Below are 26,171 nucleotides of genomic sequence, written 5' to 3'. Positions count from 1 at the left end.
GGGTGGGGGAAGAGGGCAGAAAAGGGCCCACGAAAGTGAGCATTCCAGGGTAGCGTGGCCAAGAGGTCTAAGGCATTTGATTTAGGCTCCAGTCTAAATCCCATTGCTGCCAGCAGGCATTTTAACCAAGGCAGGGAGGCCCTCTAACCCGCTTGGGAGCGGGCTTGTTTTACGCAAACAGGATTAGACTGCAGCCGTTCCGCAGAGTCAGTATTTGGGAGGCCGTTTGACCTGTCGTAAAGACCCGTGGAACACACCATGACAAGGTAGCGTGGCCGAGCGGTCTAAGGCGCTGGATTAAGGCTCCAGTCTCTTCGGGGGCGTGGGTTCGAATCCCACCGCTGCCAGGGAAGTCTTTTGGAAAGCTCCTGAGGCTGCGAAGCGACTGGAGAAGTGACGCTGTATGCTCATCCAAACTTAGCCGCTTTCGCATTCTTTGCCATTTAGCAAAGTCAGTGCTTAAAGCTTGTCCCAGCCTCTGCTCCATTCCAACAGAGGCACACCAATAATTTACAATCATAGAAGAGGTGCAATAAAAAACAAACAAACAATTCAACGAATTTGAAAATTATATTAATGAAAAACAATGAGAAGTCTACAAGAATGGAGACAGCCAGTGTTACTCATGGAAAGTTTTGGGTGAATTAACAGCTGCCTGATCATTTTGATTTTAAATGCATCACAGCTGGCTATCGTTTCCACATAAGCCCCAAAGGCCTTGATTAGCGGATTCAGGTGTGCTTGATCAGAGATGGACCTCCACTCCACAGGAAGGGGGCCACCAGGAGTAGGACTGCATACCCTGTATTAAGGATGCCTTTACGGCGGCGAATTACAAGGCATCAGCTTGTGGCGAAGCGCAACCCAAATACAGCGACGATGATCCCTACACCGCTGTTCTGCTCTCCAGAGCAAATACAGAGCAGTGACACTCTCAATAAATGACCGATCAACAACAGACGTCTTGTAAAAAGATGGCTGCCAATGGGGTTCGAAACTTTTTGAAACTTTCGCCTCTCTGACGCACCTGACGCGCGTAAATTTCGCTTCAAACTTTTGTTTTTATGCGCGTCCATTTCGCTCTTGACGGGCGAATGAACACAAAGTGGTCACGCGTATAAATAGAAGCGGCAGGCGAGAATTTAGACGCGTATTCGTGTTTGGTGTGAACGTAGCATAAGGCGTTGGATTAAGGCTCCAGTCTCTTCGGGGGTGTGGGTTTGAATCCCACTGCTGCCAAGACAGAGTTTTGGAAGGCTATTGTGCGTACGCAAAAAAAAATGTTCTTTGCCCGCATTCCAGAGGCTTTGCATAGAAGGTCCGGCGGCCGACGTTCTCTCTATATTTGGGGTGGGGGAAGAGGGCAGAAAATGGCCCACGAAAGTGCAAATCCCAGGGTAGCATGGCCGAGTGGTCTAAGGCGCTGGATTTAGGCTCCAGTCTCTTCGGGGGCGTGGGTTCGAATCCCATCGCTGCCAGCAGCAATTTTAACCAAGGCAGGGAGGCCCTCTAACCCGCTTGGCAGCGGGATTATTTCACGCAAACAGGATTAGACTGCAGCAGTTCTGCAGAGTAAGTATTAGGGAGGCCGTTCCACCTGTCGAAGAGACCCTTGGAGCGCAACCCGACGAGGTAGCATGGCCGCACGGTCTAATGCTACGCTCACACCAAACGGGAATATGCGTCTGGTCCGAGTGATTTCAATGTTAAGTCAATGGTAAGACGTGTTTACACCCGCCTGGAGTTCTTGCGGCGCGAATGAGGCGTTTAACGCGGCGCGGTAGACGCAAATTCGCCTCATCCGCGCGTCTAGTTCTCGCGAATGGCGCGAATTGAGCGTCTGGCGTGTTAGGTGCGTTAAGTGCGAATTGTGCTTTTTTGTGAATCACGCGTCTGACAAGCATTCGCGTCTGCTGCCCGAGGTGAAAAATCTGAACTTCTGCGTCAATTCGCGCCGCGTTAACCAATCAGGAGCCTGCTTGATGCTGACCTCCACTCCACAGGAAGGGGGCCACCAGGAGTAGGACTGCATACCCCTGTATAAAGGATGCCTTTACGGCTTCGAATTACAAGGCATCAGCTTACGGCGAAGCGCGACAAGAAAAAAAAAGGGCCCACGAAGGCAGATGTGGCAGGGTAGCGTGGCCGAGTGGTCTAAGCCTCTGGATTAAGGCTCCAGTCTCTTCGGGGGCGTGGGTTCGAATCCCACTACTGCCAAGACAGAGTTTTGGAAAGCTATTGTGCCTATACACAAAAAAACATTCTTTGCCCGCACTCCAGAGGCTTTGCAAAGAACGTCCGGCGGCCGACGTTTTCTCCATCTTTGGGGTGGGGGAAGAGGGCAGAAAAGGGCCCACAAAAGTGAGCATTCCAGGGTAGCGTGGCCGAGAGGTCTAAGGCATTTGATTTAGGCTCCAGTCTAAATCCCATTGCTGCCAGCAGGCATTTTAACCAAGGCAGGGAGGCCCTCTAACCCGCTTGGGAGCGGGCTTGTTTTACGCAAACAGGATTAGACTGCAGCCGTTCCGCAGAGTCAGTATTTGGGAGGCCGTTTGACCTGTCGTAAAGACCCGTGGAACACACCATGACAAGGTAGCGTGGCCGAGCGGTCTAAGGCGCTGGATTAAGGTCCGGCGGCCGACGTTCTCTCTATATTTGGGGTGGGGGAAGAGGGCAGAAAATGGCCCACGAAAGTGCAAATCCCAGGGTAGCGTGGCCGAGTGGTCTAAGGCGCTGGATTTAGGCTCCAGTCTCTTCGGGGGCGTGGGTTCGAATCCCATCGCTGCCAGCAGCAATTTTAACCAAGGCAGGGAGGCCCTCTAACCCGCTTGGCAGCGGGATTATTTCACGCAAAAAGGATTAGACTGCAGCAGTTCTGCAGAGTAAGTATTAGGGAGGCCGTTCCACCTGTCGAAGAGACCCTTGGAGCGCAACCCGACGAGGTAGCATGGCCGCACGGTCTAATGCTACGCTCACACCAAACGGGAATATGCGTCTGGTCCGAGTGATGTCAATGGTAAGACGTGTTTACACCCGCCTGGAGTTCTTGCGGCGCGAATGAGGCGTTTAGCGCGGCGCGGTAGACGCGAATTCGCCTCATCCGCGCGTCTAGTTCTCGCGAATGGCGCGAATTGAGCGTCTGGCGTGTTAGGTGCGTTAAGCGCGAATTGTGCTTTTTTGTGAATCACGCGTCTGACAAGCATTCGCGTCTGCTGCCCGAGGTGAAAAATCTGAACTTCTGCGTCAATTCGCGCCGCGTTAACCAATCAGGAGCCTGCTTGATGCTGACCTCCACTCCACAGGAAGGGGGCCACCAGGAGTAGGACTGCATACCCCTGTATAAAGGATGCCTTTACGGCTTCGAATTACAAGGCATCAGCTTGCGGCGAAGCGCGACAAGAAAAAAAAAGGGCCCACGAAGGCGGATGTGGCAGGGTAGCGTGGCCGAGTGGTCTAAGCCTCTGGATTAAGGCTCCAGTCTCTTCGGGGGCGTGGGTTCGAATCCCACTACTGCCAAGACAGAGTTTTGGAAAGCTATTGTGCCTATACACAAAAAAACATTCTTTGCCCGCACTCCAGAGGCTTTGCAAAGAACGTCCGGCGGCCGACGTTTTCTCCATCTTTGGGGTGGGGGAAGAGGGCAGAAAAGGGCCCACAAAAGTGAGCATTCCAGGGTAGCGTGGCCGAGAGGTCTAAGGCATTTGATTTAGGCTCCAGTCTAAATCCCATTGCTGCCAGCAGGCATTTTAACCAAGGCAGGGAGGCCCTCTAACCCGCTTGGGAGCGGGCTTGTTTTACGCAAACAGGATTAGACTGCAGCCGTTCCGCAGAGTCAGTATTTGGGAGGCCGTTTGACCTGTCGTAAAGACCCGTGGAACACACCATGACAAGGTAGCGTGGCCGAGCGGTCTAAGGCGCTGGATTAAGGCTCCAGTCTCTTCGGGGGCGTGGGTTCGAATCCCACCGCTGCCAGGGAAGTCTTTTGGAAAGCTCCTGAGGCTGCGAAGCGACTGGAGAAGTGACGCTGCATGCTCATCCAAACTTAGCCGCTTTCGCATTCTTTGCCATTTAGCAAAGTCAGTGCTTAAAGCTTGTCCCAGCCTCTGCTCCATTCCAACAGAGGCACACCAATAATTTACAATCATAGAAGAGGTGCAATAAAAAACAAACAAACAATTCAACGAATTTGAAAATTATATTAATGAAAAACAATGAGAAGTCTACAAGAATGGAGACAGCCAGTGTTACTCATGGAAAGTTTTGGGTGAATTAACAGCTGCCTGATCATTTTGATTTTAAATGCATCACAGCTGGCTATCGTTTCCACATAAGCCCCAAAGGCCTTGATTAGCGGATTCAGGTGTGCTTGATCAGAGATGGACCTCCACTCCACAGGAAGGGGGCCACCAGGAGTAGGACTGCATACCCTGTATTAAGGATGCCTTTACGGCGGCGAATTACAAGGCATCAGCTTGTGGCGAAGCGCAACCCAAATACAGCGACGATGATCCCTACACCGCTGTTCTGCTCTCCAGAGCAAATACAGAGCAGTGACACTCTCAATAAATGACCGATCAACAACAGACGTCTTGTAAAAAGATGGCTGCCAATGGGGTTCGAAACTTTTTGAAACTTTCGCCTCTCTGACGCACCTGACGCGCGTAAATTTCGCTTCAAACTTTTGTTTTTATGCGCGTCCATTTCGCTCTTGACGGGCGAATGAACACAAAGTGGTCACGCGTATAAATAGAAGCGGCAGGCGAGAATTTAGACGCGTATTCGCGTTTGGTGTGAACGTAGCATAAGGCGTTGGATTAAGGCTCCAGTCTCTTCGGGGGTGTGGGTTTGAATCCCACTGCTGCCAAGACAGAGTTTTGGAAGGCTATTGTGCGTACGCAAAAAAAAATGTTCTTTGCCCGCATTCCAGAGGCTTTGCATAGAAGGTCCGGCGGCCGACGTTCTCTCTATATTTGGGGTGGGGGAAGAGGGCAGAAAATGGCCCACGAAAGTGCAAATCCCAGGGTAGCATGGCCGAGTGGTCTAAGGCGCTGGATTTAGGCTCCAGTCTCTTCGGGGGCGTGGGTTCGAATCCCATCGCTGCCAGCAGCAATTTTAACCAAGGCAGGGAGGCCCTCTAACCCGCTTGGCAGCGGGATTATTTCACGCAAAAAGGATTAGACTGCAGCAGTTCTGCAGAGTAAGTATTAGGGAGGCCGTTCCACCTGTCGAAGAGACCCTTGGAGCGCAACCCGACGAGGTAGCATGGCCGCACGGTCTAATGCTACGCTCACACCAAACGGGAATATGCGTCTGGTCCGAGTGATTTCAATGTTAAGTCAATGGTAAGACGTGTTTACACCCGCCTGGAGTTCTTGCGGCGCGAATGAGGCGTTTAGCGCGGCGCGGTAGACGCGAATTCGCCTCATCCGCGCGTCTAGTTCTCGCGAATGGCGCGAATTGAGCGTCTGGCGTGTTAGGTGCGTTAAGCGCGAATTGTGCTTTTTTGTGAATCACGCGTCTGACAAGCATTCGCGTCTGCTGCCCGAGGTGAAAAATCTGAACTTCTGCGTCAATTCGCGCCGCGTTAACCAATCAGGAGCCTGCTTGATGCTGACCTCCACTCCACAGGAAGGGGGCCACCAGGAGTAGGACTGCATACCCCTGTATAAAGGATGCCTTTACGGCTTCGAATTACAAGGCATCAGCTTGCGGCGAAGCGCGACAAGAAAAAAAAAGGGCCCACGAAGGCAGATGTGGCAGGGTAGCGTGGCCGAGTGGTCTAAGCCTCTGGATTAAGGCTCCAGTCTCTTCGGGGGCGTGGGTTCGAATCCCACTACTGCCAAGACAGAGTTTTGGAAAGCTATTGTGCCTATACACAAAAAAACATTCTTTGCCCGCACTCCAGAGGCTTTGCAAAGAACGTCCGGCGGCCGACGTTTTCTCCATCTTTGGGGTGGGGGAAGAGGGCAGAAAAGGGCCCACAAAAGTGAGCATTCCAGGGTAGCGTGGCCGAGAGGTCTAAGGCATTTGATTTAGGCTCCAGTCTAAATCCCATTGCTGCCAGCAGGCATTTTAACCAAGGCAGGGAGGCCCTCTAACCCGCTTGGGAGCGGGCTTGTTTTACGCAAACAGGATTAGACTGCAGCCGTTCCGCAGAGTCAGTATTTGGGAGGCCGTTTGACCTGTCGTAAAGACCCGTGGAACACACCATGACAAGGTAGCGTGGCCGAGCGGTCTAAGGCGCTGGATTAAGGTCCGGCGGCCGACGTTCTCTCTATATTTGGGGTGGGGGAAGAGGGCAGAAAATGGCCCACGAAAGTGCAAATCCCAGGGTAGCGTGGCCGAGTGGTCTAAGGCGCTGGATTTAGGCTCCAGTCTCTTCGGGGGCGTGGGTTCGAATCCCATCGCTGCCAGCAGCAATTTTAACCAAGGCAGGGAGGCCCTCTAACCCGCTTGGCAGCGGGATTATTTCACGCAAAAAGGATTAGACTGCAGCAGTTCTGCAGAGTAAGTATTAGGGAGGCCGTTCCACCTGTCGAAGAGACCCTTGGAGCGCAACCCGACGAGGTAGCATGGCCGCACGGTCTAATGCTACGCTCACACCAAACGGGAATATGCGTCTGGTCCGAGTGATTTCAATGTTAAGTCAATGGTAAGACGTGTTTACACCCGCCTGGAGTTCTTGCGGCGCGAATGAGGCGTTTAGCGCGGCGCGGTAGACGCGAATTCGCCTCATCCGCGCGTCTAGTTCTCGCGAATGGCGCGAATTGAGCGTCTGGCGTGTTAGGTGCGTTAAGCGCGAATTGTGCTTTTTTGTGAATCACGCGTCTGACAAGCATTCGCGTCTGCTGCCCGAGGTGAAAAATCTGAACTTCTGCGTCAATTCGCGCCGCGTTAACCAATCAGGAGCCTGCTTGATGCTGACCTCCACTCCACAGGAAGGGGGCCACCAGGAGTAGGACTGCATACCCCTGTATAAAGGATGCCTTTACGGCTTCGAATTACAAGGCATCAGCTTGCGGCGAAGCGCGACAAGAAAAAAAAAGTGGCCGAGTGGTCTAAGCTGCTGGATTAAGGCTCCAGTCTCTTCGGGGGCATGGGTTTGAATCCCACTACTGCCAAGACAGAGTTTTGGAAGGCTATTGTGCCTATACACAAAAAAACATTCTTTGCCCGCACTCCAGAGGCTTTGCAAAGAAGGTCCGGCGGCCGACATTTTCTCTATCTTTGGGGTGGGGGAAGAGGGCAGAAAAGGGCCCACGAAAGTGAGCATTCCAGGGTAGCGTGGCCAAGAGGTCTAAGGCATTTGATTTAGGCTCCAGTCTAAATCCCATTGCTGCCAGCAGGCATTTTAACCAAGGCAGGGAGGCCCTCTAACCCGCTTGGGAGCGGGCTTGTTTTACGCAAACAGGATTAGACTGCAGCCGTTCCGCAGAGTCAGTATTTGGGAGGCCGTTTGACCTGTCGTAAAGACCCGTGGAACACACCATGACAAGGTAGCGTGGCCGAGCGGTCTAAGGCGCTGGATTAAGGCTCCAGTCTCTTCGGGGGCGTGGGTTCGAATCCCACCGCTGCCAGGGAAGTCTTTTGGAAAGCTCCTGAGGCTGCGAAGCGACTGGAGAAGTGACGCTGTATGCTCATCCAAACTTAGCCGCTTTCGCATTCTTTGCCATTTAGCAAAGTCAGTGCTTAAAGCTTGTCCCAGCCTCTGCTCCATTCCAACAGAGGCACACCAATAATTTACAATCATAGAAGAGGTGCAATAAAAAACAAACAAACAATTCAACGAATTTGAAAATTATATTAATGAAAAACAATGAGAAGTCTACAAGAATGGAGACAGCCAGTGTTACTCATGGAAAGTTTTGGGTGAATTAACAGCTGCCTGATCATTTTGATTTTAAATGCATCACAGCTGGCTATCGTTTCCACATAAGCCCCAAAGGCCTTGATTAGCGGATTCAGGTGTGCTTGATCAGAGATGGACCTCCACTCCACAGGAAGGGGGCCACCAGGAGTAGGACTGCATACCCTGTATTAAGGATGCCTTTACGGCGGCGAATTACAAGGCATCAGCTTGTGGCGAAGCGCAACCCAAATACAGCGACGATGATCCCTACACCGCTGTTCTGCTCTCCAGAGCAAATACAGAGCAGTGACACTCTCAATAAATGACCGATCAACAACAGACGTCTTGTAAAAAGATGGCTGCCAATGGGGTTCGAAACTTTTTGAAACTTTCGCCTCTCTGACGCACCTGACGCGCGTAAATTTCGCTTCAAACTTTTGTTTTTATGCGCGTCCATTTCGCTCTTGACGGGCGAATGAACACAAAGTGGTCACGCGTATAAATAGAAGCGGCAGGCGAGAATTTAGACGCGTATTCGTGTTTGGTGTGAACGTAGCATAAGGCGTTGGATTAAGGCTCCAGTCTCTTCGGGGGTGTGGGTTTGAATCCCACTGCTGCCAAGACAGAGTTTTGGAAGGCTATTGTGCGTACGCAAAAAAAAATGTTCTTTGCCCGCATTCCAGAGGCTTTGCATAGAAGGTCCGGCGGCCGACGTTCTCTCTATATTTGGGGTGGGGGAAGAGGGCAGAAAATGGCCCACGAAAGTGCAAATCCCAGGGTAGCATGGCCGAGTGGTCTAAGGCGCTGGATTTAGGCTCCAGTCTTTTCGGGGGCGTGGGTTCGAATCCCATCGCTGCCAGCAGCAATTTTAACCAAGGCAGGGAGGCCCTCTAACCCGCTTGGCAGCGGGATTATTTCACGCAAAAAGGATTAGACTGCAGCAGTTCTGCAGAGTAAGTATTAGGGAGGCCGTTCCACCTGTCGAAGAGACCCTTGGAGCGCAACCCGACGAGGTAGCATGGCCGCACGGTCTAATGCTACGCTCACACCAAACGGGAATATGCGTCTGGTCCGAGTGATTTCAATGTTAAGTCAATGGTAAGACGTGTTTACACCCGCCTGGAGTTCTTGCGGCGCGAATGAGGCGTTTAGCGCGGCGCGGTAGACGCGAATTCGCCTCATCCGCGCGTCTAGTTCTCGCGAATGGCGCGAATTGAGCGTCTGGCGTGTTAGGTGCGTTAAGCGCGAATTGTGCTTTTTTGTGAATCACGCGTCTGACAAGCATTCGCGTCTGCTGCCCGAGGTGAAAAATCTGAACTTCTGCGTCAATTCGCGCCGCGTTAACCAATCAGGAGCCTGCTTGATGCTGACCTCCACTCCACAGGAAGGGGGCCACCAGGAGTAGGACTGCATACCCCTGTATAAAGGATGCCTTTACGGCTTCGAATTACAAGGCATCAGCTTGCGGCGAAGCGCGACAAGAAAAAAAAAGGGCCCACGAAGGCGGATGTGGCAGGGTAGCGTGGCCGAGTGGTCTAAGCCTCTGGATTAAGGCTCCAGTCTCTTCGGGGGCGTGGGTTCGAATCCCACTACTGCCAAGACAGCGTTTTGGAAAGCTATTGTGCCTATACACAAAAAAACATTCTTTGCCCGCACTCCAGAGGCTTTGCAAAGAACGTCCGGCGGCCGACGTTTTCTCCATCTTTGGGGTGGGGGAAGAGGGCAGAAAAGGGCCCACAAAAGTGAGCATTCCAGGGTAGCGTGGCCGAGAGGTCTAAGGCATTTGATTTAGGCTCCAGTCTAAATCCCATTGCTGCCAGCAGGCATTTTAACCAAGGCAGGGAGGCCCTCTAACCCGCTTGGGAGCGGGCTTGTTTTACGCAAACAGGATTAGACTGCAGCCGTTCCGCAGAGTCAGTATTTGGGAGGCCGTTTGACCTGTCGTAAAGACCCGTGGAACACACCATGACAAGGTAGCGTGGCCGAGCGGTCTAAGGCGCTGGATTAAGGTCCGGCGGCCGACGTTCTCTCTATATTTGGGGTGGGGGAAGAGGGCAGAAAATGGCCCACGAAAGTGCAAATCCCAGGGTAGCGTGGCCGAGTGGTCTAAGGCGCTGGATTTAGGCTCCAGTCTCTTCGGGGGCGTGGGTTCGAATCCCATCGCTGCCAGCAGCAATTTTAACCAAGGCAGGGAGGCCCTCTAACCCGCTTGGCAGCGGGATTATTTCACGCAAAAAGGATTAGACTGCAGCAGTTCTGCAGAGTAAGTATTAGGGAGGCCGTTCCACCTGTCGAAGAGACCCTTGGAGCGCAACCCGACGAGGTAGCATGGCCGCACGGTCTAATGCTACGCTCACACCAAACGGGAATATGCGTCTGGTCCGAGTGATGTCAATGGTAAGACGTGTTTACACCCGCCTGGAGTTCTTGCGGCGCGAATGAGGCGTTTAGCGCGGCGCGGTAGACGCGAATTCGCCTCATCCGCGCGTCTAGTTCTCGCGAATGGCGCGAATTGAGCGTCTGGCGTGTTAGGTGCGTTAAGCGCGAATTGTGCTTTTTTGTGAATCACGCGTCTGACAAGCATTCGCGTCTGCTGCCCGAGGTGAAAAATCTGAACTTCTGCGTCAATTCGCGCCGCGTTAACCAATCAGGAGCCTGCTTGATGCTGACCTCCACTCCACAGGAAGGGGGCCACCAGGAGTAGGACTGCATACCCCTGTATAAAGGATGCCTTTACGGCTTCGAATTACAAGGCATCAGCTTGCGGCGAAGCGCGACAAGAAAAAAAAAGGGCCCACGAAGGCGGATGTGGCAGGGTAGCGTGGCCGAGTGGTCTAAGCCTCTGGATTAAGGCTCCAGTCTCTTCGGGGGCGTGGGTTCGAATCCCACTACTGCCAAGACAGAGTTTTGGAAAGCTATTGTGCCTATACACAAAAAAACATTCTTTGCCCGCACTCCAGAGGCTTTGCAAAGAACGTCCGGCGGCCGACGTTTTCTCCATCTTTGGGGTGGGGGAAGAGGGCAGAAAAGGGCCCACAAAAGTGAGCATTCCAGGGTAGCGTGGCCGAGAGGTCTAAGGCATTTGATTTAGGCTCCAGTCTAAATCCCATTGCTGCCAGCAGGCATTTTAACCAAGGCAGGGAGGCCCTCTAACCCGCTTGGGAGCGGGCTTGTTTTACGCAAACAGGATTAGACTGCAGCCGTTCCGCAGAGTCAGTATTTGGGAGGCCGTTTGACCTGTCGTAAAGACCCGTGGAACACACCATGACAAGGTAGCGTGGCCGAGCGGTCTAAGGCGCTGGATTAAGGTCCGGCGGCCGACGTTCTCTCTATATTTGGGGTGGGGGAAGAGGGCAGAAAATGGCCCACGAAAGTGCAAATCCCAGGGTAGCGTGGCCGAGTGGTCTAAGGCGCTGGATTTAGGCTCCAGTCTCTTCGGGGGCGTGGGTTCGAATCCCATCGCTGCCAGCAGCAATTTTAACCAAGGCAGGGAGGCCCTCTAACCCGCTTGGCAGCGGGATTATTTCACGCAAAAAGGATTAGACTGCAGCAGTTCTGCAGAGTAAGTATTAGGGAGGCCGTTCCACCTGTCGAAGAGACCCTTGGAGCGCAACCCGACGAGGTAGCATGGCCGCACGGTCTAATGCTACGCTCACACCAAACGGGAATATGCGTCTGGTCCGAGTGATTTCAATGTTAAGTCAATGGTAAGACGTGTTTACACCCGCCTGGAGTTCTTGCGGCGCGAATGAGGCGTTTAGCGCGGCGCGGTAGACGCGAATTCGCCTCATCCGCGCGTCTAGTTCTCGCGAATGGCGCGAATTGAGCGTCTGGCGTGTTAGGTGCGTTAAGCGCGAATTGTGCTTTTTTGTGAATCACGCGTCTGACAAGCATTCGCGTCTGCTGCCCGAGGTGAAAAATCTGAACTTCTGCGTCAATTCGCGCCGCGTTAACCAATCAGGAGCCTGCTTGATGCTGACCTCCACTCCACAGGAAGGGGGCCACCAGGAGTAGGACTGCATACCCCTGTATAAAGGATGCCTTTACGGCTTCGAATTACAAGGCATCAGCTTGCGGCGAAGCGCGACAAGAAAAAAAAAGTGGCCGAGTGGTCTAAGCTGCTGGATTAAGGCTCCAGTCTCTTCGGGGGCATGGGTTTGAATCCCACTACTGCCAAGACAGAGTTTTGGAAGGCTATTGTGCCTATACACAAAAAAACATTCTTTGCCCGCACTCCAGAGGCTTTGCAAAGAAGGTCCGGCGGCCGACATTTTCTCTATCTTTGGGGTGGGGGAAGAGGGCAGAAAAGGGCCCACGAAAGTGAGCATTCCAGGGTAGCGTGGCCAAGAGGTCTAAGGCATTTGATTTAGGCTCCAGTCTAAATCCCATTGCTGCCAGCAGGCATTTTAACCAAGGCAGGGAGGCCCTCTAACCCGCTTGGGAGCGGGCTTGTTTTACGCAAACAGGATTAGACTGCAGCCGTTCCGCAGAGTCAGTATTTGGGAGGCCGTTTGACCTGTCGTAAAGACCCGTGGAACACACCATGACAAGGTAGCGTGGCCGAGCGGTCTAAGGCGCTGGATTAAGGCTCCAGTCTCTTCGGGGGCGTGGGTTCGAATCCCACCGCTGCCAGGGAAGTCTTTTGGAAAGCTCCTGAGGCTGCGAAGCGACTGGAGAAGTGACGCTGTATGCTCATCCAAACTTAGCCGCTTTCGCATTCTTTGCCATTTAGCAAAGTCAGTGCTTAAAGCTTGTCCCAGCCTCTGCTCCATTCCAACAGAGGCACACCAATAATTTACAATCATAGAAGAGGTGCAATAAAAAACAAACAAACAATTCAACGAATTTGAAAATTATATTAATGAAAAACAATGAGAAGTCTACAAGAATGGAGACAGCCAGTGTTACTCATGGAAAGTTTTGGGTGAATTAACAGCTGCCTGATCATTTTGATTTTAAATGCATCACAGCTGGCTATCGTTTCCACATAAGCCCCAAAGGCCTTGATTAGCGGATTCAGGTGTGCTTGATCAGAGATGGACCTCCACTCCACAGGAAGGGGGCCACCAGGAGTAGGACTGCATACCCTGTATTAAGGATGCCTTTACGGCGGCGAATTACAAGGCATCAGCTTGTGGCGAAGCGCAACCCAAATACAGCGACGATGATCCCTACACCGCTGTTCTGCTCTCCAGAGCAAATACAGAGCAGTGACACTCTCAATAAATGACCGATCAACAACAGACGTCTTGTAAAAAGATGGCTGCCAATGGGGTTCGAAACTTTTTGAAACTTTCGCCTCTCTGACGCACCTGACGCGCGTAAATTTCGCTTCAAACTTTTGTTTTTATGCGCGTCCATTTCGCTCTTGACGGGCGAATGAACACAAAGTGGTCACGCGTATAAATAGAAGCGGCAGGCGAGAATTTAGACGCGTATTCGTGTTTGGTGTGAACGTAGCATAAGGCGTTGGATTAAGGCTCCAGTCTCTTCGGGGGTGTGGGTTTGAATCCCACTGCTGCCAAGACAGAGTTTTGGAAGGCTATTGTGCGTACGCAAAAAAAAATGTTCTTTGCCCGCATTCCAGAGGCTTTGCATAGAAGGTCCGGCGGCCGACGTTCTCTCTATATTTGGGGTGGGGGAAGAGGGCAGAAAATGGCCCACGAAAGTGCAAATCCCAGGGTAGCATGGCCGAGTGGTCTAAGGCGCTGGATTTAGGCTCCAGTCTCTTCGGGGGCGTGGGTTCGAATCCCATCGCTGCCAGCAGCAATTTTAACCAAGGCAGGGAGGCCCTCTAACCCGCTTGGCAGCGGGATTATTTCACGCAAACAGGATTAGACTGCAGCAGTTCTGCAGAGTAAGTATTAGGGAGGCCGTTCCACCTGTCGAAGAGACCCTTGGAGCGCAACCCGACGAGGTAGCATGGCCGCACGGTCTAATGCTACGCTCACACCAAACGGGAATATGCGTCTGGTCCGAGTGATTTCAATGTTAAGTCAATGGTAAGACGTGTTTACACCCGCCTGGAGTTCTTGCGGCGCGAATGAGGCGTTTAGCGCGGCGCGGTAGACGCGAATTCGCCTCATCCGCGCGTCTAGTTCTCGCGAATGGCGCGAATTGAGCGTCTGGCGTGTTAGGTGCGTTAAGCGCGAATTGTGCTTTTTTGTGAATCACGCGTCTGACAAGCATTCGCGTCTGCTGCCCGAGGTGAAAAATCTGAACTTCTGCGTCAATTCGCGCCGCGTTAACCAATCAGGAGCCTGCTTGATGCTGACCTCCACTCCACAGGAAGGGGGCCACCAGGAGTAGGACTGCATACCCCTGTATAAAGGATGCCTTTACGGCTTCGAATTACAAGGCATCAGCTTGCGGCGAAGCGCGACAAGAAAAAAAAAGGGCCCACGAAGGCGGATGTGGCAGGGTAGCGTGGCCGAGTGGTCTAAGCCTCTGGATTAAGGCTCCAGTCTCTTCGGGGGCGTGGGTTCGAATCCCACTACTGCCAAGACAGAGTTTTGGAAAGCTATTGTGCCTATACACAAAAAAACATTCTTTGCCCGCACTCCAGAGGCTTTGCAAAGAACGTCCGGCGGCCGACGTTTTCTCCATCTTTGGGGTGGGGGAAGAGGGCAGAAAAGGGCCCACAAAAGTGAGCATTCCAGGGTAGCGTGGCCGAGAGGTCTAAGGCATTTGATTTAGGCTCCAGTCTAAATCCCATTGCTGCCAGCAGGCATTTTAACCAAGGCAGGGAGGCCCTCTAACCCGCTTGGGAGCGGGCTTGTTTTACGCAAACAGGATTAGACTGCAGCCGTTCCGCAGAGTCAGTATTTGGGAGGCCGTTTGACCTGTCGTAAAGACCCGTGGAACACACCATGACAAGGTAGCGTGGCCGAGCGGTCTAAGGCGCTGGATTAAGGTCCGGCGGCCGACGTTCTCTCTATATTTGGGGTGGGGGAAGAGGGCAGAAAATGGCCCACGAAAGTGCAAATCCCAGGGTAGCGTGGCCGAGTGGTCTAAGGCGCTGGATTTAGGCTCCAGTCTCTTCGGGGGCGTGGGTTCGAATCCCATCGCTGCCAGCAGCAATTTTAACCAAGGCAGGGAGGCCCTCTAACCCGCTTGGCAGCGGGATTATTTCACGCAAAAAGGATTAGACTGCAGCAGTTCTGCAGAGTAAGTATTAGGGAGGCCGTTCCACCTGTCGAAGAGACCCTTGGAGCGCAACCCGACGAGGTAGCATGGCCGCACGGTCTAATGCTACGCTCACACCAAACGGGAATATGCGTCTGGTCCGAGTGATGTCAATGGTAAGACGTGTTTACACCCGCCTGGAGTTCTTGCGGCGCGAATGAGGCGTTTAGCGCGGCGCGGTAGACGCGAATTCGCCTCATCCGCGCGTCTAGTTCTCGCGAATGGCGCGAATTGAGCGTCTGGCGTGTTAGGTGCGTTAAGCGCGAATTGTGCTTTTTTGTGAATCACGCGTCTGACAAGCATTCGCGTCTGCTGCCCGAGGTGAAAAATCTGAACTTCTGCGTCAATTCGCGCCGCGTTAACCAATCAGGAGCCTGCTTGATGCTGACCTCCACTCCACAGGAAGGGGGCCACCAGGAGTAGGACTGCATACCCCTGTATAAAGGATGCCTTTACGGCTTCGAATTACAAGGCATCAGCTTGCGGCGAAGCGCGACAAGAAAAAAAAAGGGCCCACGAAGGCGGATGTGGCAGGGTAGCGTGGCCGAGTGGTCTAAGCCTCTGGATTAAGGCTCCAGTCTCTTCGGGGGCGTGGGTTCGAATCCCACTACTGCCAAGACAGAGTTTTGGAAAGCTATTGTGCCTATACACAAAAAAACATTCTTTGCCCGCACTCCAGAGGCTTTGCAAAGAACGTCCGGCGGCCGACGTTTTCTCCATCTTTGGGGTGGGGGAAGAGGGCAGAAAAGGGCCCACAAAAGTGAGCATTCCAGGGTAGCGTGGCCGAGAGGTCTAAGGCATTTGATTTAGGCTCCAGTCTAAATCCCATTGCTGCCAGCAGGCATTTTAACCAAGGCAGGGAGGCCCTCTAACCCGCTTGGGAGCGGGCTTGTTTTACGCAAACAGGATTAGACTGCAGCCGTTCCGCAGAGTCAGTATTTGGGAGGCCGTTTGACCTGTCGTAAAGACCCGTGGAACACACCATGACAAGGTAGCGTGGCCGAGCGGTCTAAGGCGCTGGATTAAGGCTCCAGTCTCTTCGGGGGCGTGGGTTCGAATCCCACCGCTGCCAGGGAAGTCTTTTGGAAAGCTCCTGAGGCTGCGAAGCGACTGGAGAAGTGACGCTGCATGCTCATCCAAACTTAGCCGCTTTCGCATTCTTTGCCATTTAGCAAAGTCAGTGCTTAAAGCTTGTCCCAGCCTCTGCTCCATTCCAACAGAGGCACACCAATAATTTACAATCATAGAAGAGGTGCAATAAAAAACAAACAAACAATTCAACGAATTTGAAAATTATATTAATGAAAAACAATGAGAAGTCTACAAGAATGGAGACAGCCAGTGTTACTCATGGAAAGTTTTGGGTGAATTAACAGCTGCCTGATCATTTTGATTTTAAATGCATCACAGCTGGCTATCGTTTCCACATAAGCCCCAAAGGCCTTGATTAGCGGATTCAGGTGTGCTTGATCAGAGATGGACCTCCACTCCACAGGAAGGGGGCCACCAGGAGTAGGACTGCATACCCTGTATTAAGGATGCCTTTACGGCGGCGAATTACAAGGCATCAGCTTGTGGCGAAGCGCAACCCAAATACAGCGACGATGATCCCTACACCGCTGTTCTGCTCTCCAGAGCAAATACAGAGCAGTGACACTCTCAATAAATGACCGATCAACAACAGACGTCTTGTAAAAAGATGGCTGCCAATGGGGTTCGAAACTTTTTGAAACTTTCGCCTCTCTGACGCACCTGACGCGCGTAAATTTCGCTTCAAACTTTTGTTTTTATGCGCGTCCATTTCGCTCTTGACGGGCGAATGAACACAAAGTGGTCACGCGTATAAATAGAAGCGGCAGGCGAGAATTTAGACGCGTATTCGTGTTTGGTGTGAACGTAGCATAAGGCGTTGGATTAAGGCTCCAGTCTCTTCGGGGGTGTGGGTTTGAATCCCACTGCTGCCAAGACAGAGTTTTGGAAGGCTATTGTGCGTACGCAAAAAAAAATGTTCTTTGCCCGCATTCCAGAGGCTTTGCATAGAAGGTCCGGCGGCCGACGTTCTCTCTATATTTGGGGTGGGGGAAGAGGGCAGAAAATGGCCCACGAAAGTGCAAATCCCAGGGTAGCATGGCCGAGTGGTCTAAGGCGCTGGATTTAGGCTCCAGTCTCTTCGGGGGCGTGGGTTCGAATCCCATCGCTGCCAGCAGCAATTTTAACCAAGGCAGGGAGGCCCTCTAACCCGCTTGGCAGCGGGATTATTTCACGCAAAAAGGATTAGACTGCAGCAGTTCTGCAGAGTAAGTATTAGGGAGGCCGTTCCACCTGTCGAAGAGACCCTTGGAGCGCAACCCGACGAGGTAGCATGGCCGCACGGTCTAATGCTACGCTCACACCAAACGGGAATATGCGTCTGGTCCGAGTGATGTCAATGGTAAGACGTGTTTACACCCGCCTGGAGTTCTTGCGGCGCGAATGAGGCGTTTAGCGCGGCGCGGTAGACGCGAATTCGCCTCATCCGCGCGTCTAGTTCTCGCGAATGGCGCGAATTGAGCGTCTGGCGTGTTAGGTGCGTTAAGCGCGAATTGTGCTTTTTTGTGAATCACGCGTCTGACAAGCATTCGCGTCTGCTGCCCGAGGTGAAAAATCTGAACTTCTGCGTCAATTCGCGCCGCGTTAACCAATCAGGAGCCTGCTTGATGCTGACCTCCACTCCACAGGAAGGGGGCCACCAGGAGTAGGACTGCATACCCCTGTATAAAGGATGCCTTTACGGCTTCGAATTACAAGGCATCAGCTTGCGGCGAAGCGCGACAAGAAAAAAAAAGGGCCCACGAAGGCGGATGTGGCAGGGTAGCGTGGCCGAGTGGTCTAAGCCTCTGGATTAAGGCTCCAGTCTCTTCGGGGGCGTGGGTTCGAATCCCACTACTGCCAAGACAGAGTTTTGGAAAGCTATTGTGCCTATACACAAAAAAACATTCTTTGCCCGCACTCCAGAGGCTTTGCAAAGAACGTCCGGCGGCCGACGTTTTCTCCATCTTTGGGGTGGGGGAAGAGGGCAGAAAAGGGCCCACAAAAGTGAGCATTCCAGGGTAGCGTGGCCGAGAGGTCTAAGGCATTTGATTTAGGCTCCAGTCTAAATCCCATTGCTGCCAGCAGGCATTTTAACCAAGGCAGGGAGGCCCTCTAACCCGCTTGGGAGCGGGCTTGTTTTACGCAAACAGGATTAGACTGCAGCCGTTCCGCAGAGTCAGTATTTGGGAGGCCGTTTGACCTGTCGTAAAGACCCGTGGAACACACCATGACAAGGTAGCGTGGCCGAGCGGTCTAAGGCGCTGGATTAAGGCTCCAGTCTCTTCGGGGGCGTGGGTTCGAATCCCACCGCTGCCAGGGAAGTCTTTTGGAAAGCTCCTGAGGCTGCGAAGCGACTGGAGAAGTGACGCTGCATGCTCATCCAAACTTAGCCGCTTTCGCATTCTTTGCCATTTAGCAAAGTCAGTGCTTAAAGCTTGTCCCAGCCTCTGCTCCATTCCAACAGAGGCACACCAATAATTTACAATCATAGGAGAGGTGCAATAAAAAACAAACAAACAATTCAACGAATTTGAAAATTATATTAATGAAAAACAATGAGTAGTCTACAAGAATGGAGACAGCCAGTTTTACTCATGGAAAGTTTTGGGTGAAATAACAGCTGCCTGATCATTTTGATTTTAAATGCATCACAGCTGGCTATCGTTTCCACATAAGCCCCAAAGGCCTTGATTAGCGGATTCAGGTGTGCTTGATCAGAGATGGACCTCCACTCCACAGGAAGGGGGCCACCAGGAGTAGGACTGCATACCCTGTATTAAGGATGCCTTTACGGCGGCGAATTACAAGGCATCAGCTTGTGGCGAAGCGCAACCCAAATACAGCGACGATGATCCCTACACCGCTGTTCTGCTCTCCAGAGCAAATACAGAGCAGTGACACTCTCGATAAATGACCGATCAACAACAGACGTCTTGTAAAAAGATGGCTGCCAATGGGGTTCGAAACTTTTTGAAACTTTCGCCTCTCTGACGCACCTGACGCGCGTAAATTTCGCTTCAAACTTTTGTTTTTATGCGCGTCCATTTCGCTCTTGACGGGCGAATGAACACAAAGTGGTCACGCGTATAAATAGCAGCGGCAGGCGAGAATTTAGACGCGTATTCGCGTTTGGTGTGAACGTAGCATAAGGCGTTGGATTAAGGCTCCAGTCTCTTCGGGGGTGTGGGTTTGAATCCCACTGCTGCCAAGACAGAGTTTGGATGGCTATTGTGCGTACGCAAAAAAAAAATGTTCTTTGCCCGCATTCCAGAGGCTTTGCATAGAAGGTCCGGCGGCCGACGTTCTCTCTATATTTGGGGTGGGGGAAGAGGGCAGAAAATGGCCCACGAAAGTGCAAATCCCAGGGTAGCGTGGCCGAGTGGTCTAAGGCGCTGGATTTAGGCTCCAGTCTCTTCGGGGGCGTGGGTTCGAATCCCATCGCTGCCAGCAGCAATTTTAACCAAGGCAGGGAGGCCCTCTAACCCGCTTGGCAGCGGGATTATTTCACGCAAACAGGATTAGACTGCAGCAGTTCTGCAGAGTAAGTATTAGGGAGGCCGTTCCACCTGTCAAAGAGACCCTTGGAGCGCAACCCGACGAGGTAGCATGGCCGCACGGTCTAATGCTACGCTCACACCAAATGGGAATATGCGTCTGGTCCGAGTGATTTCAATGTTAAGTCAATGGTAAGACGTGTTTACACCCGCCTGGAGTTCTTGCGGCGCGAATGAGGCGTTTAGCGCGGCGCGGTAGACGCGAATTCGCCTCATCCACGCGTCTAGTTCTCGCGAATGGCGCGAATTGAGCGTCTGCCGTGTTAGGTGCGTTAAGCGCGAATTGTGCTTTTTTGTGAATCACGCGTCTGACAAGCATTCGCGTCTGCTGCCCGAGGTGAAAAATCTGAACTTCTGCGTCAATTCGCGCCGCGTTAACCAATCAGGAGCCTGCTTGATGCTGACCTCCACTCCACAGGAAGGGGGCCACCAGGAGTAGGACTGCATACCCCTGTATAAAGGATGCCTTTACGGCTTCGAATTACAAGGCATCAGCTTGCGGCGAAGCGCGACAAGAAAAAAAAAGGGCCCACGAAGGCGGCTGTGGCAGGGTAGCGTGGCCGAGTGGTCTAAGCCGCTGGATTAAGGCTCCAGTCTCTTCGGGGGCGTGGGTTTGAATCCCACTACTGCCAAGACAGAGTTTTGGAAAGCTATTGTGCCTATACACAAAAAAACATTCTTTGCCCGCACTCCAGAGGCTTTGCAAAGAACGTCCGGCGGCCGACGTTTTCTCTATCTTTGGGGTGGGGGAAGAGGGCAGAAAAGGGCCCACAAAAGTGAGCATTCCAGGGTAGCGTGGCCGAGAGGTCTAAGGCATTTGATTTAGGCTCCAGTCTAAATCCCATTGCTGCCAGCAGGCATTTTAACCAAGGCAGGGAGGCCCTCTAACCCGCTTGGGAGCGGGCTTGTTTTACGCAAACAGGATTAGACTGCAGCCGTTCCGCAGAGTCAGTATTTGGGAGGCCGTTTGACCTGTCGTAAAGACCCGTGGAACACACCATGACAAGGTAGCGTGGCCGAGCGGTCTAAGGCGCTGGATTAAGGTCCGGCGGCCGACGTTCTCTCTATATTTGGGGTGGGGGAAGAGGGCAGAAAATGGCCCACGAAAGTGCAAATCCCAGGGTAGCGTGGCCGAGTGGTCTAAGGCGCTGGATTTAGGCTCCAGTCTCTTCGGGGGCGTGGGTTCGAATCCCATCGCTGCCAGCAGCAATTTTAACCAAGGCAGGGAGGCCCTCTAACCCGCTTGGCAGCGGGATTATTTCACGCAAAAAGGATTAGACTGCAGCAGTTCTGCAGAGTAAGTATTAGGGAGGCCGTTCCACCTGTCGAAGAGACCCTTGGAGCGCAACCCGACGAGGTAGCATGGCCGCACGGTCTAATGCTACGCTCACACCAAACGGGAATATGCGTCTGGTCCGAGTGATTTCAATGTTAAGTCAATGGTAAGACGTGTTTACACCCGCCTGGAGTTCTTGCGGCGCGAATGAGGCGTTTAGCGCGGCGCGGTAGACGCGAATTCGCCTCATCCGCGCGTCTAGTTCTCGCGAATGGCGCGAATTGAGCGTCTGGCGTGTTAGGTGCGTTAAGCGCGAATTGTGCTTTTTTGTGAATCACGCGTCTGACAAGCATTCGCGTCTGCTGCCCGAGGTGAAAAATCTGAACTTCTGCGTCAATTCGCGCCGCGTTAACCAATCAGGAGCCTGCTTGATGCTGACCTCCACTCCACAGGAAGGGGGCCACCAGGAGTAGGACTGCATACCCCTGTATAAAGGATGCCTTTACGGCTTCGAATTACAAGGCATCAGCTTGCGGCGAAGCGCGACAAGAAAAAAAAAGTGGCCGAGTGGTCTAAGCTGCTGGATTAAGGCTCCAGTCTCTTCGGGGGCATGGGTTTGAATCCCACTACTGCCAAGACAGAGTTTTGGAAGGCTATTGTGCCTATACACAAAAAAACATTCTTTGCCCGCACTCCAGAGGCTTTGCAAAGAAGGTCCGGCGGCCGACATTTTCTCTATCTTTGGGGTGGGGGAAGAGGGCAGAAAAGGGCCCACGAAAGTGAGCATTCCAGGGTAGCGTGGCCAAGAGGTCTAAGGCATTTGATTTAGGCTCCAGTCTAAATCCCATTGCTGCCAGCAGGCATTTTAACCAAGGCAGGGAGGCCCTCTAACCCGCTTGGGAGCGGGCTTGTTTTACGCAAACAGGATTAGACTGCAGCCGTTCCGCAGAGTCAGTATTTGGGAGGCCGTTTGACCTGTCGTAAAGACCCGTGGAACACACCATGACAAGGTAGCGTGGCCGAGCGGTCTAAGGCGCTGGATTAAGGCTCCAGTCTCTTCGGGGGCGTGGGTTCGAATCCCACCGCTGCCAGGGAAGTCTTTTGGAAAGCTCCTGAGGCTGCGAAGCGACTGGAGAAGTGACGCTGTATGCTCATCCAAACTTAGCCGCTTTCGCATTCTTTGCCATTTAGCAAAGTCAGTGCTTAAAGCTTGTCCCAGCCTCTGCTCCATTCCAACAGAGGCACACCAATAATTTACAATCATAGAAGAGGTGCAATAAAAAACAAACAAACAATTCAACGAATTTGAAAATTATATTAATGAAAAACAATGAGAAGTCTACAAGAATGGAGACAGCCAGTGTTACTCATGGAAAGTTTTGGGTGAATTAACAGCTGCCTGATCATTTTGATTTTAAATGCATCACAGCTGGCTATCGTTTCCACATAAGCCCCAAAGGCCTTGATTAGCGGATTCAGGTGTGCTTGATCAGAGATGGACCTCCACTCCACAGGAAGGGGGCCACCAGGAGTAGGACTGCATACCCTGTATTAAGGATGCCTTTACGGCGGCGAATTACAAGGCATCAGCTTGTGGCGAAGCGCAACCCAAATACAGCGACGATGATCCCTACACCGCTGTTCTGCTCTCCAGAGCAAATACAGAGCAGTGACACTCTCAATAAATGACCGATCAACAACAGACGTCTTGTAAAAAGATGGCTGCCAATGGGGTTCGAAACTTTTTGAAACTTTCGCCTCTCTGACGCACCTGACGCGCGTAAATTTCGCTTCAAACTTTTGTTTTTATGCGCGTCCATTTCGCTCTTGACGGGCGAATGAACACAAAGTGGTCACGCGTATAAATAGAAGCGGCAGGCGAGAATTTAGACGCGTATTCGTGTTTGGTGTGAACGTAGCATAAGGCGTTGGATTAAGGCTCCAGTCTCTTCGGGGGTGTGGGTTTGAATCCCACTGCTGCCAAGACAGAGTTTTGGAAGGCTATTGTGCGTACGCAAAAAAAAATGTTCTTTGCCCGCATTCCAGAGGCTTTGCATAGAAGGTCCGGCGGCCGACGTTCTCTCTATATTTGGGGTGGGGGAAGAGGGCAGAAAATGGCCCACGAAAGTGCAAATCCCAGGGTAGCATGGCCGAGTGGTCTAAGGCGCTGGATTTAGGCTCCAGTCTTTTCGGGGGCGTGGGTTCGAATCCCATCGCTGCCAGCAGCAATTTTAACCAAGGCAGGGAGGCCCTCTAACCCGCTTGGCAGCGGGATTATTTCACGCAAAAAGGATTAGACTGCAGCAGTTCTGCAGAGTAAGTATTAGGGAGGCCGTTCCACCTGTCGAAGAGACCCTTGGAGCGCAACCCGACGAGGTAGCATGGCCGCACGGTCTAATGCTACGCTCACACCAAACGGGAATATGCGTCTGGTCCGAGTGATTTCAATGTTAAGTCAATGGTAAGACGTGTTTACACCCGCCTGGAGTTCTTGCGGCGCGAATGAGGCGTTTAGCGCGGCGCGGTAGACGCGAATTCGCCTCATCCGCGCGTCTAGTTCTCGCGAATGGCGCGAATTGAGCGTCTGGCGTGTTAGGTGCGTTAAGCGCGAATTGTGCTTTTTTGTGAATCACGCGTCTGACAAGCATTCGCGTCTGCTGCCCGAGGTGAAAAATCTGAACTTCTGCGTCAATTCGCGCCGCGTTAACCAATCAGGAGCCTGCTTGATGCTGACCTCCACTCCACAGGAAGGGGGCCACCAGGAGTAGGACTGCATACCCCTGTATAAAGGATGCCTTTACGGCTTCGAATTACAAGGCATCAGCTTGCGGCGAAGCGCGACAAGAAAAAAAAAGGGCCCACGAAGGCGGATGTGGCAGGGTAGCGTGGCCGAGTGGTCTAAGCCTCTGGATTAAGGCTCCAGTCTCTTCGGGGGCGTGGGTTCGAATCCCACTACTGCCAAGACAGCGTTTTGGAAAGCTATTGTGCCTATACACAAAAAAACATTCTTTGCCCGCACTCCAGAGGCTTTGCAAAGAACGTCCGGCGGCCGACGTTTTCTCCATCTTTGGGGTGGGGGAAGAGGGCAGAAAAGGGCCCACAAAAGTGAGCATTCCAGGGTAGCGTGGCCGAGAGGTCTAAGGCATTTGATTTAGGCTCCAGTCTAAATCCCATTGCTGCCAGCAGGCATTTTAACCAAGGCAGGGAGGCCCTCTAACCCGCTTGGGAGCGGGCTTGTTTTACGCAAACAGGATTAGACTGCAGCCGTTCCGCAGAGTCAGTATTTGGGAGGCCGTTTGACCTGTCGTAAAGACCCGTGGAACACACCATGACAAGGTAGCGTGGCCGAGCGGTCTAAGGCGCTGGATTAAGGTCCGGCGGCCGACGTTCTCTCTATATTTGGGGTGGGGGAAGAGGGCAGAAAATGGCCCACGAAAGTGCAAATCCCAGGGTAGCGTGGCCGAGTGGTCTAAGGCGCTGGATTTAGGCTCCAGTCTCTTCGGGGGCGTGGGTTCGAATCCCATCGCTGCCAGCAGCAATTTTAACCAAGGCAGGGAGGCCCTCTAACCCGCTTGGCAGCGGGATTATTTCACGCAAAAAGGATTAGACTGCAGCAGTTCTGCAGAGTAAGTATTAGGGAGGCCGTTCCACCTGTCGAAGAGACCCTTGGAGCGCAACCCGACGAGGTAGCATGGCCGCACGGTCTAATGCTACGCTCACACCAAACGGGAATATGCGTCTGGTCCGAGTGATGTCAATGGTAAGACGTGTTTACACCCGCCTGGAGTTCTTGCGGCGCGAATGAGGCGTTTAGCGCGGCGCGGTAGACGCGAATTCGCCTCATCCGCGCGTCTAGTTCTCGCGAATGGCGCGAATTGAGCGTCTGGCGTGTTAGGTGCGTTAAGCGCGAATTGTGCTTTTTTGTGAATCACGCGTCTGACAAGCATTCGCGTCTGCTGCCCGAGGTGAAAAATCTGAACTTCTGCGTCAATTCGCGCCGCGTTAACCAATCAGGAGCCTGCTTGATGCTGACCTCCACTCCACAGGAAGGGGGCCACCAGGAGTAGGACTGCATACCCCTGTATAAAGGATGCCTTTACGGCTTCGAATTACAAGGCATCAGCTTGCGGCGAAGCGCGACAAGAAAAAAAAAGGGCCCACGAAGGCGGATGTGGCAGGGTAGCGTGGCCGAGTGGTCTAAGCCTCTGGATTAAGGCTCCAGTCTCTTCGGGGGCGTGGGTTCGAATCCCACTACTGCCAAGACAGAGTTTTGGAAAGCTATTGTGCCTATACACAAAAAAACATTCTTTGCCCGCACTCCAGAGGCTTTGCAAAGAACGTCCGGCGGCCGACGTTTTCTCCATCTTTGGGGTGGGGGAAGAGGGCAGAAAAGGGCCCACAAAAGTGAGCATTCCAGGGTAGCGTGGCCGAGAGGTCTAAGGCATTTGATTTAGGCTCCAGTCTAAATCCCATTGCTGCCAGCAGGCATTTTAACCAAGGCAGGGAGGCCCTCTAACCCGCTTGGGAGCGGGCTTGTTTTACGCAAACAGGATTAGACTGCAGCCGTTCCGCAGAGTCAGTATTTGGGAGGCCGTTTGACCTGTCGTAAAGACCCGTGGAACACACCATGACAAGGTAGCGTGGCCGAGCGGTCTAAGGCGCTGGATTAAGGTCCGGCGGCCGACGTTCTCTCTATATTTGGGGTGGGGGAAGAGGGCAGAAAATGGCCCACGAAAGTGCAAATCCCAGGGTAGCGTGGCCGAGTGGTCTAAGGCGCTGGATTTAGGCTCCAGTCTCTTCGGGGGCGTGGGTTCGAATCCCATCGCTGCCAGCAGCAATTTTAACCAAGGCAGGGAGGCCCTCTAACCCGCTTGGCAGCGGGATTATTTCACGCAAAAAGGATTAGACTGCAGCAGTTCTGCAGAGTAAGTATTAGGGAGGCCGTTCCACCTGTCGAAGAGACCCTTGGAGCGCAACCCGACGAGGTAGCATGGCCGCACGGTCTAATGCTACGCTCACACCAAACGGGAATATGCGTCTGGTCCGAGTGATTTCAATGTTAAGTCAATGGTAAGACGTGTTTACACCCGCCTGGAGTTCTTGCGGCGCGAATGAGGCGTTTAGCGCGGCGCGGTAGACGCGAATTCGCCTCATCCGCGCGTCTAGTTCTCGCGAATGGCGCGAATTGAGCGTCTGGCGTGTTAGGTGCGTTAAGCGCGAATTGTGCTTTTTTGTG

The 26,171-nt window shown here is 52.7% G+C and overlaps 32 non-coding genes across 32 annotated transcripts; all 32 read left to right on the top strand.

Annotated features, from left to right (window-relative positions):
• Positions 1-265: 265 nt before the first annotated feature.
• Positions 266-347, top strand: trnal-aag (transfer RNA leucine (anticodon AAG)). The gene has a single exon. It is a non-coding gene; the product is annotated as a tRNA-Leu (tRNA).
• Positions 348-1,396: 1,049 nt separating this feature from the next.
• Positions 1,397-1,478, top strand: trnal-uag (transfer RNA leucine (anticodon UAG)). The gene has a single exon. It is a non-coding gene; the product is annotated as a tRNA-Leu (tRNA).
• Positions 1,479-2,135: 657 nt separating this feature from the next.
• On the top strand, positions 2,136-2,217 carry trnal-aag (transfer RNA leucine (anticodon AAG)). Its single transcript has one exon. It is a non-coding gene; the product is annotated as a tRNA-Leu (tRNA).
• Positions 2,218-2,706: 489 nt separating this feature from the next.
• Positions 2,707-2,788, top strand: trnal-uag (transfer RNA leucine (anticodon UAG)). The gene has a single exon. It is a non-coding gene; the product is annotated as a tRNA-Leu (tRNA).
• A 646-nt stretch (positions 2,789-3,434) lies between these two features.
• trnal-aag (transfer RNA leucine (anticodon AAG)) lies at positions 3,435-3,516 on the top strand. Its single transcript has one exon. It is a non-coding gene; the product is annotated as a tRNA-Leu (tRNA).
• A 374-nt stretch (positions 3,517-3,890) lies between these two features.
• On the top strand, positions 3,891-3,972 carry trnal-aag (transfer RNA leucine (anticodon AAG)). Its single transcript has one exon. It is a non-coding gene; the product is annotated as a tRNA-Leu (tRNA).
• A 1,049-nt stretch (positions 3,973-5,021) lies between these two features.
• trnal-uag (transfer RNA leucine (anticodon UAG)) lies at positions 5,022-5,103 on the top strand. The gene has a single exon. It is a non-coding gene; the product is annotated as a tRNA-Leu (tRNA).
• Positions 5,104-5,760: 657 nt separating this feature from the next.
• trnal-aag (transfer RNA leucine (anticodon AAG)) lies at positions 5,761-5,842 on the top strand. The gene has a single exon. It is a non-coding gene; the product is annotated as a tRNA-Leu (tRNA).
• A 489-nt stretch (positions 5,843-6,331) lies between these two features.
• trnal-uag (transfer RNA leucine (anticodon UAG)) lies at positions 6,332-6,413 on the top strand. Its single transcript has one exon. It is a non-coding gene; the product is annotated as a tRNA-Leu (tRNA).
• Positions 6,414-7,495: 1,082 nt separating this feature from the next.
• On the top strand, positions 7,496-7,577 carry trnal-aag (transfer RNA leucine (anticodon AAG)). The gene has a single exon. It is a non-coding gene; the product is annotated as a tRNA-Leu (tRNA).
• Positions 7,578-8,626: 1,049 nt separating this feature from the next.
• trnal-uag (transfer RNA leucine (anticodon UAG)) lies at positions 8,627-8,708 on the top strand. The gene has a single exon. It is a non-coding gene; the product is annotated as a tRNA-Leu (tRNA).
• Positions 8,709-9,365: 657 nt separating this feature from the next.
• trnal-aag (transfer RNA leucine (anticodon AAG)) lies at positions 9,366-9,447 on the top strand. The gene has a single exon. It is a non-coding gene; the product is annotated as a tRNA-Leu (tRNA).
• Positions 9,448-9,936: 489 nt separating this feature from the next.
• Positions 9,937-10,018, top strand: trnal-uag (transfer RNA leucine (anticodon UAG)). Its single transcript has one exon. It is a non-coding gene; the product is annotated as a tRNA-Leu (tRNA).
• Positions 10,019-10,664: 646 nt separating this feature from the next.
• Positions 10,665-10,746, top strand: trnal-aag (transfer RNA leucine (anticodon AAG)). Its single transcript has one exon. It is a non-coding gene; the product is annotated as a tRNA-Leu (tRNA).
• A 489-nt stretch (positions 10,747-11,235) lies between these two features.
• Positions 11,236-11,317, top strand: trnal-uag (transfer RNA leucine (anticodon UAG)). The gene has a single exon. It is a non-coding gene; the product is annotated as a tRNA-Leu (tRNA).
• A 1,082-nt stretch (positions 11,318-12,399) lies between these two features.
• On the top strand, positions 12,400-12,481 carry trnal-aag (transfer RNA leucine (anticodon AAG)). Its single transcript has one exon. It is a non-coding gene; the product is annotated as a tRNA-Leu (tRNA).
• A 1,049-nt stretch (positions 12,482-13,530) lies between these two features.
• On the top strand, positions 13,531-13,612 carry trnal-uag (transfer RNA leucine (anticodon UAG)). Its single transcript has one exon. It is a non-coding gene; the product is annotated as a tRNA-Leu (tRNA).
• A 657-nt stretch (positions 13,613-14,269) lies between these two features.
• On the top strand, positions 14,270-14,351 carry trnal-aag (transfer RNA leucine (anticodon AAG)). The gene has a single exon. It is a non-coding gene; the product is annotated as a tRNA-Leu (tRNA).
• Positions 14,352-14,840: 489 nt separating this feature from the next.
• Positions 14,841-14,922, top strand: trnal-uag (transfer RNA leucine (anticodon UAG)). Its single transcript has one exon. It is a non-coding gene; the product is annotated as a tRNA-Leu (tRNA).
• Positions 14,923-15,568: 646 nt separating this feature from the next.
• trnal-aag (transfer RNA leucine (anticodon AAG)) lies at positions 15,569-15,650 on the top strand. The gene has a single exon. It is a non-coding gene; the product is annotated as a tRNA-Leu (tRNA).
• Positions 15,651-16,024: 374 nt separating this feature from the next.
• Positions 16,025-16,106, top strand: trnal-aag (transfer RNA leucine (anticodon AAG)). The gene has a single exon. It is a non-coding gene; the product is annotated as a tRNA-Leu (tRNA).
• Positions 16,107-17,155: 1,049 nt separating this feature from the next.
• On the top strand, positions 17,156-17,237 carry trnal-uag (transfer RNA leucine (anticodon UAG)). The gene has a single exon. It is a non-coding gene; the product is annotated as a tRNA-Leu (tRNA).
• A 646-nt stretch (positions 17,238-17,883) lies between these two features.
• Positions 17,884-17,965, top strand: trnal-aag (transfer RNA leucine (anticodon AAG)). The gene has a single exon. It is a non-coding gene; the product is annotated as a tRNA-Leu (tRNA).
• Positions 17,966-18,339: 374 nt separating this feature from the next.
• On the top strand, positions 18,340-18,421 carry trnal-aag (transfer RNA leucine (anticodon AAG)). Its single transcript has one exon. It is a non-coding gene; the product is annotated as a tRNA-Leu (tRNA).
• A 1,049-nt stretch (positions 18,422-19,470) lies between these two features.
• On the top strand, positions 19,471-19,552 carry trnal-uag (transfer RNA leucine (anticodon UAG)). Its single transcript has one exon. It is a non-coding gene; the product is annotated as a tRNA-Leu (tRNA).
• Positions 19,553-20,780: 1,228 nt separating this feature from the next.
• On the top strand, positions 20,781-20,862 carry trnal-uag (transfer RNA leucine (anticodon UAG)). The gene has a single exon. It is a non-coding gene; the product is annotated as a tRNA-Leu (tRNA).
• A 1,082-nt stretch (positions 20,863-21,944) lies between these two features.
• trnal-aag (transfer RNA leucine (anticodon AAG)) lies at positions 21,945-22,026 on the top strand. The gene has a single exon. It is a non-coding gene; the product is annotated as a tRNA-Leu (tRNA).
• Positions 22,027-23,075: 1,049 nt separating this feature from the next.
• trnal-uag (transfer RNA leucine (anticodon UAG)) lies at positions 23,076-23,157 on the top strand. The gene has a single exon. It is a non-coding gene; the product is annotated as a tRNA-Leu (tRNA).
• Positions 23,158-23,814: 657 nt separating this feature from the next.
• On the top strand, positions 23,815-23,896 carry trnal-aag (transfer RNA leucine (anticodon AAG)). Its single transcript has one exon. It is a non-coding gene; the product is annotated as a tRNA-Leu (tRNA).
• A 489-nt stretch (positions 23,897-24,385) lies between these two features.
• trnal-uag (transfer RNA leucine (anticodon UAG)) lies at positions 24,386-24,467 on the top strand. The gene has a single exon. It is a non-coding gene; the product is annotated as a tRNA-Leu (tRNA).
• A 646-nt stretch (positions 24,468-25,113) lies between these two features.
• Positions 25,114-25,195, top strand: trnal-aag (transfer RNA leucine (anticodon AAG)). The gene has a single exon. It is a non-coding gene; the product is annotated as a tRNA-Leu (tRNA).
• Positions 25,196-25,684: 489 nt separating this feature from the next.
• On the top strand, positions 25,685-25,766 carry trnal-uag (transfer RNA leucine (anticodon UAG)). Its single transcript has one exon. It is a non-coding gene; the product is annotated as a tRNA-Leu (tRNA).
• Positions 25,767-26,171: the final 405 nt, after the last annotated feature.

Source organism: Garra rufa, chromosome 1 (genome assembly GCF_049309525.1).
Source record: "Garra rufa chromosome 1, GarRuf1.0, whole genome shotgun sequence".
Classification (NCBI taxonomy): domain Eukaryota; kingdom Metazoa; phylum Chordata; class Actinopteri; order Cypriniformes; family Cyprinidae; genus Garra; species Garra rufa.
The sequence above is the reverse complement of the archived record's forward strand: the minus strand, read 5'-3'. Positions and strand labels throughout refer to the sequence as shown.